Here is a 14,654-nt window from a genome sequence, read left to right as displayed (position 1 = left end):
ACCCTGGGATGCAGACCATCAGGCCCTGGGGATTTATCAGCCTTCAGTCCCATCAGTCTATCCAACACTATTTCCTGCCTAATGTGAATTTCCTTCAGTTTCTCTGTCACCTCAGATCCTCTGGCCACTACTATATCAGGAAGATTGATTGTGTCCTACTTAGTGAAGACAGATCCAAAGTACCTGTTCAACTCATCTGCCATTTCCTTGTTCCCCATAATAAATTCACCTTTTTCGGTCTTCAAGGGTCAAACTTTGGTCTTAATTAATTTTTTCCTCTTTACATACCTAAAGAAGCTTTTACAATCCTGCTTTATATTCTTGGCTAGCTTACCCTCGTACCTCATCTTTTCTCCATGTATTGTATTTTTAGTTATCTTCTGTTGTTCTTTAAACATTACCCGATTACAGATGCAGCATAGAGTCGTAGTGCTGTACAGCATGGAAATAGGCCCATTGGCCCAATGCATACATTAGGTATGTTCTTGTTTCTTGGTTTCTTGGCCCTCCAAAATATTCCATCTGGAATTTAAACTGGAGGTGGTGAAGGGAGGGATTAAGCCAGAAAGGGCTATTGGGAAGAAAGTGCTACTTTAAATTTAGTTGAATCTGGTTGGGTAACTATAGTTTGGTGGAGATTATTCCATGCTTTAATTGTGCGGGGGAAGAACGAATTGCTGTACACATCTGTCTTTGTAGCTGAGATCACAAATTGGATCGAATGCCCTCGTCTGCTCCTAATTGGTTTGGGTTTGGTGTAGGTCTTGTGATCTATGTCTAGCTGACCATTTAACATTTTGTAAAAACAGGTCAAACGGTGAGCTTCACGTCTGTCTTGGAGAGTGTTCCATCCCCGACCAGAGAATTCATAAGTTTGGTGACACTCGCTTCTCTATCATAGGTGTTAGTAACAAATCGAGCTGCCTGTCTTTGGACACGTTCGATGGAAGGAATGTTTTATTTGTGTATGGGTCCCATGCTGCATGTTACAAAACTTACCATCAGGGCGCTGCAATTCTGCCTCTGGCCATGTGCGCGATTTTGGAGCGTTTGGGGGGGCGGGGGGGCGGGGCGGGGTTAAAACAGGGTTTTTTTCCCGACCTGGTCCTCAATTATATTTTGTTGTAGTGCAAGATTTTGCTAAAGAATCGTTCCTTCCGCCGTTCTGTGTGTTTTTTAAAGTAATGTACCCGACAAGTTAATCGCTGGAGTGATTTTAAAAGCAGCTTCTGAAGCCCTCAATGCAGAAAACTGGGACGGATTTTATACAGGACCAGGTACAAGAAAGTAGTTTATTTTTAATGTATAAAAGTGTTGCTTAAGATGTATTTAATTCACATTTTAAGTTGCGAAACGGTGATCTTTCCCCCCGAACAACCGGCATTGTATTTGCTGCAGATATGTGGGACTAAAATCACCGCATCTGAACGATCTAAATGGTCCCGTTCCAGTAAATCCCATTCGCAAGCTGATTTAAATGGGCATTAATCTACAGGTATTAAACATTAAATTCCTTCCATTTGGCCTTTAAACCCATGAAGTGAGATTTAAAAATTATGTTATATTCTGAATTATTGTGTGAATGTTATTTGGACACTTAGGCTATTTAAAAAATGTTAATTTATTCTTAAGAAATGGATAGATATTTAGATCTAGTAAGTGAAGTTTGGAATTAGCTACAATTGGGTAACTAACTAATTATATGCTTTAATTTCAGGTCATCCAAGTAAGATTGTTTTATGTTTGTTTCAGAATGCATCAATCTATGATAACTGAAAATTTCATTCAGTTCTCTTAATTTTTATGAAAGTTATGGGCTTTTGACTGTCCACGATCACAGCTTTTTTGTTATGTCCATAGAAAATCAATAGGGAACAAGATGCTAATTTCCGAGTATGAAAATGGCCATAACTTTTTTAATACTTGAGATATGAAAGTGAATTAGGTGTCAAATTAAACTTCTTACGCTTTATTGATGGGATAAATTGCAGACTTGATTTTTTAAATCTCAAAATTTCGTAACATTGCTACATGCATGCTTACCAAGTTGTCTATCTGAGCCAGTCCCAACTGCCTGCACCTAACCCATGTCCCTCCATGCATCTCCTATCCATAATATTGTGGATAAACTTGCTGTTTTGATGAAAAAGCAGAAAGATTGAGAACTATGTGAATTGTGATTAATTCAGAAATGTTGATAAAGATATCTGTGTCTTTGTGCACTGTTCACTGAAAGCAGACATGTGATGCAGCATGCAGTAAGTAGGCAAGTGATATTTGTTAGTCTTCTCTTCTGGAGTTTTTGAGCACAGTAACAAGATGTCTTGTTGCCATATTACAGGATATTCCTGAGACCACCACTTGTGTGCTGTTTTGTTCTCCTTACCCGAGAAAGGGTTTTCCTGCCACAGAAGAAATTCAGCCAAAGCTCACCAGACTGATTCTTGGAATGGCAGGGCTAACGTGTGAGGAGAGGAGGAGCCACTGGGCCAGTAGTCACTGGAGTTTGGAAGACATGAACGGGACCTCACTAAATCAAACAAAATTCAGGCAGAGTGAGACAAACTCCATATGTAAGAATGTTTTTGGCGGCTAGAGGATCTAGAACAAGGGGTCGCAGACTTAAGATATGAAGGGCTGAGGTGTAGAAAAATGTCTTCATTCTGAATACAGTGATCCTTTAAAATTCACCCCACGGAAAAAGTGGTAGATGACAAGTAACTGAATCCAGTTAAGTAGGGGATAGTTTTTTTTAACACAAATGGCATGAATGATTATAGGGAGATAATTGTAATATGGGGTTGACAGAGAAGGTTGTGTTGAATGACGGAACGGGCTCAAAGTGCCAAATACTCCTAAGTGGATACTCCTGCTCCTCTTTTGCATGTTTCAATAAGTAAGTAAGTAAGTTTATTGGCCAAGTATTCACATACAAGGAATTTGCCTTGATGCTCTGCCCACAAGTAACAACATGACATCCAGTGACAGTTATGAATGACTCAGAAAACACGAAACATTAATAATAATAAAACATTAATGATAAAACACCATTGACCAAGCATGTGAACCAACAAAATACCAGATCAAAGGGAGGCTACAGATTTTTGGCTGTTGAGTGGAGCAACTACTCCAGGATAAAAACTGCTTTGACAGTCTGGAGTCGCCTTCCAGAGGGAAGTGATTCAAAGAGATTGTGGCCAGGGTGAGAGGGGTCAGAGATGATCTTACCCGCTCGCTTCCTGGTCCTTGCAGTGTACAGTTCATCAATGGAGGGAAGGTTGCAGCCAATAACCTTCTCTGCTGATCGGACGATTCGCTGCAGCCTCCAGGTGTCGTGCTTGGTGGCTGAGCCAAACCGGACCATGATGGGGAAGGTGAGAACAGACTCTACGATGGTCGTGTAGAATTGGACCATCATTGCCTGTGGCAGATTGTGTTTCCTCAGCTGCTGCAGGAAGTACATCCTCTGTTGTGTCTTTTTGACTGTGGAGTCGATGGTTGCCCCACATTTAAGGTCCTTGGAAATGATGGTTCCCAGGAACTTAAAATATTCCACAGATGTGACTGTGGTGTTGTTGATGGTGAGTGGGGTGAGGGGAGGGGGAGATCTCCTAAAGTCTACAATCAATTCCACTGTCTTAAGAGAATTGAGCTCTAGGTTGATGCTACGGCAGCAGGACGCCAGCTGTGACACATCGTGTCTGTAGGCCGATTCCTCCCCATCCTGGATCAGTCCAATCAGGGGTGTGTTGTCCACAAACTTGAGAAGCTTGACTGACAGAGGTGTCTGTGGAGGTGAAGTCGTTGGTGTAGACAGCGTAGAGGAGAGGAGAGAGTACGCAGCCTTGCGGTGCTCCTATGCTGAGGGTTTACGGGTCCCAGATGTACTTTCCCAGCCAAAGGAAGTCAAATGGGCACTGGTGGGTGAAGAGTTGTAAAATAAGACCATTGGACAGGTGAGTGGACAAGACAGGTGTAGAAAGGACAATGGACACAAGTGCGTGGCCTTTGGTACCTTCTCAAGATGGCGTCTTGAACGGCGGGACCCTAACAAGATGGCCGCCGGCATCCGACCAATCAGTGGCGCCGACCTCACCTGACCTCACCAAGATGGCCGCCTTCAACCCCGCACAAAGATGGCCGCCGGCATCTGACCAATCAACGACGCCGACCTCACCTGCCCTCACCAAGATGGCCGCCGGCATCTGACCAATCAGCGGCGCCGATCTCACCTGCCCTCACCAAGATGGCCGCCGGCATCCGATCAATCAGCGGCGCCGATCTCACCTGCCCTCACCGACATGGCCGCCCCGCGCCCAGTCTCCCCATCGACCGCATGAACATGGCGGCGGAGAAGCGGCAGTTGGTGACGTGGCTGCAGAGAGAGAGATGGAGCTGCGGTAAATAATGTCAATGAGCGGGATGTGTGGGGTCAACATCAAAGGTCATAGAGGAGCAAGATAGACCACGCCTCCAAAAACGCGTAGTGTGACGCGTGTGATTGTCGACGCCATTTTATTGGGCTGTCATGGCGGCCTGATCTAAATCAAAGATCTTATAGCAGAGATGTTTAATCTAAATCTTCACATCACTGCTCTCTCCGCTAGCAATTGTTCTCATCGTGAATCTAAACGACCCGACCTGTCATTCTTTATTCCCCAATAAACAAGAAAGGTGAGAAAATATTATTATTATTTTCAGTCGATATTCTGTGGTGAAAATGTTATTTTCTGTTCTCCCATCAACGGCCGTTGGGAAACTAGGTTTGTCGGTACATTAGAAAGTTATTAGACTTATTTTTAATAGATCTTTACTCACCATAATAATAAAGACAATTTTAACACTTCTGTACGTTTTTGGTTTTGTTCTTGTAAGGGATTGGTCTCCAAAATATGGCCCGCGGGACACATTAGGCCCAGTGACCAGGAGATGTCCCAGCTCAGATTCAAGTCCGAGAACTGTTACCCGTTATCAATGTCCCTCGAATTGTGGAGACATCCATCACAAGCAAAGATCACAAACCCGCCGTGAAGAGAAGAGTGCAATCAAATATTATACAACTCTGCTCTATCATCTTTGGGTGCAATGGTGGGCCGGGGGGTTCGGCGGCGGCGGCCGCAATCAAAGATACGACAGGAGCTCTGCTCTATAATCTTTGGTCGGAATGGGACGGCTGCGCGTTATAATGTGCTATCGTTCCACTCCCTCACCCCCTTCTCCCTCTCCCCCCTTTTCCCCTTCTCCCTCTCCCCCTTCTCCCTCTCCCCCCTTTTCCCCTTCTCCCTTTCCCCCCTTCTCCCTCTCCCCCTTCTCCCTCTCCCCCCTTCTCCCTCTCCCCCTTCTCCCTATCCCCCCTTTTCCCCTTCTCCCTCTCGCCTTCTCCCTTTTCCCCTTCTCCCTCTCCCCCTTCTCCCTCTCCCCCCTTCTCCCTCTCCCCCCTTCTCCCTCTTCCCCCTTTTCCCCTTCTCCCTCTCCCCCTTCTCCCTCTCCCCCCTTTTCCCCTTCTCCCTCTCCCCCTTCTCCCTCTCCCCCCTTCTCCCCCCTTCTCCCTCTCTTCTCTCGATCTCTCTCTCCCCTCTCTTCTCTCGATCTCTCTCTCCCTCTCTTCCCTCGATCTCTCTCTCTCTCCCTCTCTTCTCCCTCTCTCCCTCCCTTCCCTCTCTCCCTCCCTTCCTTCTCTCCCTCCCTTACCTCTTCGTGAGAGTTGGCAGCTCTGCTATGCCTTGGGTCCAAAAGAAGATAGAAAGAAAATATTTAATGGTCTTTGTAAGAAGATTTTAATAAGCTCTTCTACATTTAAGGTAAATTGACATATTAGAGGCAAAAAGCATCTTCAACATACAGGTCTCTCCACACAACTGAAAACAATTGCATTTAAGTGATATATCATCCATTGTTCAGGCATGTAGTTATGATCATCTTTTTTCTTATTAGTTAATCCTAAATGATATCTCCTGTAATTTCAGATGTCAACAGTGGGTCCAGAATACTCGTCGACAAGATCTCCTGCACCGAACTGCAGAGTATTTGTCAAATAACTGCCGTCTTATGTACATTGTGTGAAATTGTGATTTGTTAACTGCACTAAACTAATGCAAATGGCGATATATTTATTATTGTATCTACGTTGGACATTTTGCTCTTTGGTGTCAGAACGCGGGGTGGGAGATTGCAACCTTCACGTGGTCCGCCCTGTTTCGACAAATGCAATCAACCCGGTGTGCACAGTCAAATAAGATCAAATAGAACAAGTTGTCCTACAACTTTATGCTGTGCACGCCATACGCAAGAAGAAGAAGTAGTGTCAGAACGCAGTCTGAAGAAGGCTTCCGACCTGCAACGTCACCTATTCCTTTTCTCCAGAGATGCTGCCTGACCCACTGAGTTACTCCAGCATTTTGTGTCTATCTCTGTTTAGATTGGACTCGTGGGTGGAGATTGCGGCTGGTCTGGTGATCTAGAACGAGGGCCAAAGTCTCAGAATATGGGTCATGATATTTAGTAATGAGACAAGGAGCAGTTTCTTCACTCAAGGGCTGGGAATCTTGGAATTCTTGATCGCGTGAGATGGTGGAGGTCGAGTCCTTGAAAGGAGAGATTTTTTTTTTCAAATACGAGAAGGATGAAGGATAATGGAGAGAATGTGGGAATAAGGCGTTGAGGTGCAGGATCAACAATAATCTTACTGATGGTGGTGTGAACTTAGATGGCTTATCCTTGCTTTTATTTCTTACAGAGATACAGCGCGGAAACAGGCCCTTTGGCCCACCGCGTCCGCTTTGGCCAGCGATCACCGCACACTAACACCATCCTACACACACTAGGGACAATTTACACTTATACCAAGCCTACAAACCTGTATATCTTTGGAGTGTGGGAGGAAACCGAAGATCTCGGTGAACACCCATTCAGTCACGGAGAGAACCTACGAACTCCGTACAGACAGCACCCACTGTAAGGCAGCAACTTTACCGCTGCACCACCATGCCGCCCTTAATCCATTAGGGCACTAGGTTACAATAAACTTCCTACATATTCCAGGAATGCATCTCATAAAAATGGGAGAGGTTTAAATGCATTGTAAAATCTGCTCTCAGTTTCCTAGATCGGTATTGCTCTAATGGCCTCTTTGTATCATTTTCTTTGATTTAAACCATCCATTGTTCTGCATTTAGATTTTATTTTTTCCCCTGTGGATCACAAGGCACTGTTTGTTTCAGGAGTGACTCTAATCTCCAGCGTAATTTGACAAGACAGCCAAGAGGGCAAACACAGGCAGTTCAGAGCTGCTGCCTGTATCGCATGAGAGAACAAGAATGAGACCAACTTGTTTTTTGCAGATCATCAACCCTTGACTGATGTTATCAATGCCGATGGTGACTCAAGGAGACTCAACCAGGTGGTGGTTTACAAAGGTCCATGCCCATTGTTCCTCATGGCATACCACCAGCCTCAACAGATCACCTAGTCATAGAGTCTCACAGCGTAGAAGCAGGCCCTTCAGCTCAGCTTGCCCATGCTGGCCAACATGTCCCATCTACACTAGTCCCACATGCCTGCATTTGGCCCATACCCCTCTAAACCTGTCCTAACCATCAAATAACCTAACAGAACGGTCATATGAGGAAAGATTGAAAAGACTTGGCTTGTATTCACTGGAGTTTAGAAGGATGAGGGGGATCTTATCATATTGTTTACAGTGTACTATGTTTACAGATTCTGTTGTGCTGCTGAAAGTAAGAATTTAATTGTTCTATCTGGGACAAGCTAGATGTAGGAAATTGTTCTACATGACACTAAAACACTCTTGTTAGATGCAAGGGGATCTTATAGAAACATATAAATGAATAAAAGGACTGAACAGGCTAGATAAAGGAAAATGTTCCCAATGTTGGGCGAGTCCAGAACCAGGGGCCACAGTCTTAGAACAGAGGGGAGGCCATTTAAGACTGAGGTGAGAAAAAACTTTTTCACCCAGAGAGTTGTGAATTTGTGGAATTCCCTGCCACAGAGGGCAGTGGAGGCCAAATCACTGGGTGGATTTAAGAGAGAGTTAGATAGATCTCTAGGGGCTAGTGGAATCAAGGGATATGGGGAGAAGGCAGGCACGGATTATCGATTGGGGCTGATCAGCCATGATCACAATGAATGGCGGTGCTGGCTCGAAGGGCCAAATGGCCTCCTCCTGCACCTATTTTCTATGTTTCTGGAACACTCATCCAGCAATCCTCGAGCCCACCAGCTCATCCCGTAGTCAATTCATCAGCTTTTCCATAAGAACTTCCATCAGTTCTTCCAAAAGAACGACAATCAGCCAATCTCGATTACCCACAGCCCATCAAGCAGCCCCTTAATTCACCCAGAAATCAAGTCAAGTCAAGTTTATTTGTCACATACACATACGAGATGTGCAGTGAAATGAAAGTGGCAATGCTCGCGGACTTTTGTGCAAAAGACAAACAACCAAACAACTATAAACACAATCATAACACACATATTCTTTTACATAATAAATAATGGAAGGAAAAACGTTCAGTAGAGTTAGTCCCTGGTGAGATAGGCGTTTACAGTCCGAATGGCCTCAGGGAAGAAACTCATTCTCAACCTCTCCGTTCTCACCGTATGGCAACGGAGGCGTTTGCCTGACCGTAGCAGCTGGAACAGTCCGTTGCAGGGGTGGAAGGGGTCTCTCATGATATTGTTGGCTCTGGAGTTGCACCTCCTGATGTATAGTTCCTGCAGGGGGGCAAGTGACGTTCCCATAGTGCGTTCGGCCGAACGCACTACTCTCTAACTACTCTCTAACACAAGTCTGAAATATTGAATGCTCACTGCATCTCTTTCCATGTCGGCAAGTTAATATCCAGCTGCATGAACCATGTGAAAAGGGAATAAATAGATGCATGTGGTGCAGTGATTTGTGCAGCAGTATAGGCCTGGAGACCAAGAGGAGTTCACCATTTAACGGAGTTTGACCGGGGGGCTTGAGGCCCCCGACCGAGGAAGAACAAAAGGAAGGGACTTGAACTTTATTTCGCCTTCCATCACAGTGAGGAATGTGTAGGAGTCACTGTGGTGAATGTCCGTGTTAAAATGTGTTTTTTAGTGCTGTTGTTTTTAATTGTATGACTGACCTGGCCAATGAAATTCCTCGTATGTTGCAAAACATACTTGGCAAATAAAATCTGATTCTGATTCTGAAAAGCCTTTCCCTTCCATACTCTTTCCTCTCTTTGATCTTTTTGCAGTTGACTGCCTTTCTGTACTTGTTGCAAGAGATTGTCGCGGCATCCAGCATCCTCGGAGAATGTAGAATTAAAGGCAGAGGCAATGCCAGTTTTAAAGATGGTTATTTGCCTCAAGATTGGATTATTGTATCTCCAGAACCTCCCCAGAGGCTCTGGGAGACACAAGGTTCAAGAGGGAACACAAAAAGCCTAATTAGGAAGAATATTAAGAGTAAGATTTTCAATTAAAATACTGCAATTGATGGAACCTTGCCTTTAAATTGGTTCTTGGATGAAACCCTGATGGTTCTCACATTGTCTCTTTAAATTTACTCTCCTTTTCACACTTGCATTAAAACACACAGCCACCGCCATTCACAGTGATACTGCCCGGCAGTCTCATAATTACACAGTCAACACAGCCACCTTGACACCCACACAAAATGATGTAAATAAAAATTGTTTTCCTTGTTTAAGAAGTTCAATTTAGAATTATTTGAAATTGTGGGGGTTGGTACAAAATACTGCTGACCCACAAATGTGTTGCTATGAGACATTCACATTTAAAAAATCCATGTCTCAAAAAAAGCAAGAAGGTGCCCATGTTATTTGACCAACGTATCAGATGAATTTAAATATGTAGGTATGTATGCATTAGTTTTGCTCCTAATTCCCTTTTCCAAATCATTAATATATATGGTAAACAGTTGCGGCCCCAACACCAAGCCTTGCGGCAAAAAAAATCCAGAAGATTAGTCAAACATGATTTCCCTTTCATAAATCCATGTTGACTTGGACTAATTCTTTTACTGCTATCCAAATGCCCCATTATTACATCTTTAATATTTGACTCCAGCATCTTTCACACCACCAAAGTCGGGCTAACTGGTCTGTAATTCCCCGTTTTCTCTCACGCTCCTTTCTTGAAAAGTGGGATAGCATTAGCTATCCTCCAATCCACAGGAACTGATCGTAAATCTATTGATCGTTGGAAAATGATCATATGTATAAATATATATGTATGTGTATATATGCATGTATGTGTATATATGCATGCTCCTGGAGGTACCGAGGTCTAAGCGGAAGATTAGAGGGGATAGAGCCTTCTCTGTTGCTGCTCCGGCACTCTGGAACGCTCTGCCGTTGCACGTCAGAAAGGCCCCCTCACTGTCCATCTTCAAATCCCGTATTAAAACACATTTATACTCTCTGGCTTTTGACCATGCATGAGTCTTTGCTCCTGCTTGTAGTGTTTTTAATATTTCTTTATTTTGAATATCTTTACTTACTCCATCTTTTAACTGTTATTATTGGTGTGTATTAACTTTTTTGTCAATGAATAGTGATGTACAGCACTTTGTTGCAACTATGTTTGTTTTTAAAGTGCTCTATAAATAAAATTATTATTATTATTATTATGTATCTGTGTGTATATATGTATGTATATATATGTTTATATATGTGTGTATGTATGCATATAAATGTATCCATATGTATGTGTGCATTTGTATGTTTGCATATGTATTGTATATGTGTGTATATATGTATGTGTATATATATGTATGTGTATAAATATATATATATGCATATATTTATGATTACTATATAATTATATATATAATTGCCTTTATGGTTTATGTATATCATCTTACAAGACAAATGAATTAATAGTGATTATTTAAATCAAAGTTGCTTCTGATCCATGAGAATAAACGTTATTATCTCTAACTTGCCTCTCACACACAGACACACATTCATATAAATATATAAAATATAGATACGTTAAATATAATTTTGTGCAGTGTGTGTTAAAGCAATACAAGGGAAACTGCACAATACAATGGAAGGGAAACTACGCAAAGGAGGGGGCTGTTCCCGCTACAAGATACTCGAGGATCTTTGCTTTGGATCAAAGATCATAGAGGAGCTCTATAATCTTTGCTTTGGATCTCAGCGAGTGGCATACCGGAAGTCGCGTGTGGCATTAAGAAATGGCGGCCATGACGTTCCGTCACGTACTACACGTCAGTCCATTGGATTTCGGAGGAGTGGCCTAACTTGCTCTGCTATAGGATCTTTGGTTGGGAGAGGGTGAGAGAGAGGGGAGAACATTAACCCCCCCAACACACTAACCCCCCCCACACACCAACCCCCCCAACACACTAACCCCCCAACACACTAACCCCCCACACACTAACCCCCCCACACACACACTAATCCCCCCCACACACACTAACCCCCTACACACACACTAACCCCCCCACACACTAACCCCCACACACACACACACACACACACACTAACCCCCCCGCACTACCCCCCAACACACTAACCCCCCCACACACACACTAACCCCCCCAACACACTAACCCCCCCCACACACACTAACACCCCCCACACACTAACCCCCCCCAACACACTAACCCCCCCAACACACTAACCCCCCCCCCCCAACGCACTAACCCCCAACACACTAACCCCCACCCACACACACTACCCCCCCAACACACTAATCCCCCCACACACACTAACCCACCCCCCACACACACTAACCCCCCCCCCCACCACTAACCCCCCCCACACACTAACCCCCCCCCCCAACACACTAACCCCCCCCACCACACTAACCCCCCAACACACTAACCCCCCCAACACACTAACCCTCTACCCCCCCCACACCTAACCCCCCCACACACACTAACCCCCCCAACCACTAACCCCCCCACAAGCACCACTTCCCCCCCCCACACACACTAACCAAACCCCCCCCCCACCAACGCTCCCACCCCCCCCCCGCCACCGTTCAACCCCCCCACACACATTAACCCCCCCCACACTCTCCCTAACCCCCCCCCACACTAATCCCCCCCACACACCCACTAAACCCCCCCACACACTAACCCCCCCCCACCACTAAAGCCCCCCACATCCCACACACCTACCCCCCCCTCACCGCCACACACACTCCCCCCCCCCCCACCCCCTACCGCCCCCCAACACACTAACCCCCCCCCACACACCACCCCCCCCACCACACACTCCCCCCCCCCCCCACTACCCCCCCAACCCACCCATATGCTGGAACCCTCCCCCCCCCACACCACACTTGACCCCCCCCACACACACACTAACCCCCAAGCACTAACCCCCAACACACTAACCCCCCCACACACCTAACCCCCCCAACACACTACCCCCCCCCCCACACACACTAACCCCCCCAACACACTAACCCCCCCCACCACACTAAACCCCCCCAACACACTAACCCCCCCCCCCAACGCACTAACCCCCCCCCAACACACTAACACCCCCACACACACTACCCCCCCAACACACTAATCCCCCCAACACACTAACCCCCCCCCACACACACTACCCCCCCCACCCCCCCCCCCACACACTACCCCCCCCACACACATTAACCGCTACCCTCCCCCACACACATTAACCCCCCCAACACACTAACCCCCCCGACACACTAACCCCCCCACACACACTAACCCCCCCACACACTAACCCCCCCCACACACACTAACCCCCCCAACGCACTAACCCCCCAACACACTAACCCCCCCACAAACACACTAACCCCCCCCCCACACACTAACCCCCCCACACACATTAACCCCCCCAACACATTAACCCCCCCACACACACTAACCCCCCCCAACACACTAATCCCCCCCCAACACACTAACCCCCCGCCCCACACCCACTAACCCCCCCGCCACACACCTAACCCCCCCACCCCAACATACACAACCCCCCCCCCCACACACACAACACTACCCCCCCCCACACACCTACCACCCCCCACCCTACTAACCCCCCACCACATTAACCCCCCCCCACACGCACACTAACCGCCCCCCAAACACACTAACAACAACCCCCAACACACTAACCCCTCCAACACACTAACCCCCCCAACCCACCCACCCACCCCCCCCCCCACACACACACACTCTAACCCCCCCACACACACTAACCCCCCCCACACACTAACCCCCCCCCACCACACTACCCCCCTCCACACAACTAACCCCCCCCACACACACACTAACCCCCCCCCCACACACACACTAACCCCCTCCCCCACACACACTAACCCCCCCCAACACACTAACCCCCCCACACACTAACCCCCCCAACACACACACTAACCCCCCCCACACACACACACACACACACTAACCCCCCACACACACACTTCACTCCCCTCCCCCCACACACTTAGCCCCCCCCCCACACACACACTAACCCCCCAACACACTAACCCCCCCAACACACTAACTCCCCCCACACACACACACTAACCCCCCCCCCACACTAACACCCCCCCCCCAACACATTAACCCCCCCCAACACATTAACCCCCAACACACTAACCCCCCCCCCAACACACTAACCCCCCCCAACACACTAACCCCCCCCCCAACACTAACCCCAACACATTAACCCCCCCAACACACACACAACCCCCGCTACCCCCCCCCCCACACACACACTACCCCCCCCCCACCCACACTAACCCCCCCACACACACACACTAACCCCCCCACACACACACACTAACCCTAACCCCCGCCCCAACACACTAACCCCCCCCCCCCCCCACTAACCCCCCCCACACCCCACCACCTAACCCCCCCCCCCCACCCCCACCCCCCCCCCACACACTAACCCCCCCCCCCCACACCACTAACCCCCCCCCCCCCCACACACACACTAACCCCCCCCACACCCACATAACCCCCCCACCACTAACCCCCCACCCACTAACCCCCCCCACACACACTAACCCCCCCAACACACTAACCCCCCCCCCCCACACAACAAACCCCCCGAACACATTAACCCTCCAAACACACTAACCTCCCCAACACCTAACACCCCAACACACTACCGTCCCCCACACACACTAACCCCCCCAACACACTCCCCCCCCCACACACACTAACCCCCCCCCCACACACACTAACCCCCCCCCCACACACTAACCCCCCCCACACACTAACCCCCCCCCACACATTAACCCCCCCCCCACACCTAACCCCACACCCACCTAACCCCCCCCCCCACACACACCACTAACCCCCCCACAACACTACCCCCCCCTACCCACCCTAACCCCCCCAACCCACTAACCCCCCCAACACACTAACCCCCCAACACACTACCCCCCCCAACACCACTACCCCCCCCCAACACACTAACCCCCCCCCACACATCACACTAACCCCCAACACACTAACCCCCCCACACACACTAACCCCCCCAACACACTAACCCCCCCCAACACACTAGGAACCCACCCCCAACACACTAACCCCCCCTCAACACACTAACCCCCCAACACACTAACCCCCCCCAACACACACACTGACCACTCCCCCACACACACTAACCGCCCCCCCACACACA

Source organism: Amblyraja radiata, chromosome 41, assembly GCF_010909765.2.
Source record: "Amblyraja radiata isolate CabotCenter1 chromosome 41, sAmbRad1.1.pri, whole genome shotgun sequence".
Lineage (NCBI taxonomy): Eukaryota > Metazoa > Chordata > Chondrichthyes > Rajiformes > Rajidae > Amblyraja > Amblyraja radiata.
The sequence above is the reverse complement of the archived record's forward strand: the minus strand, read 5'-3'. Positions refer to the sequence as shown.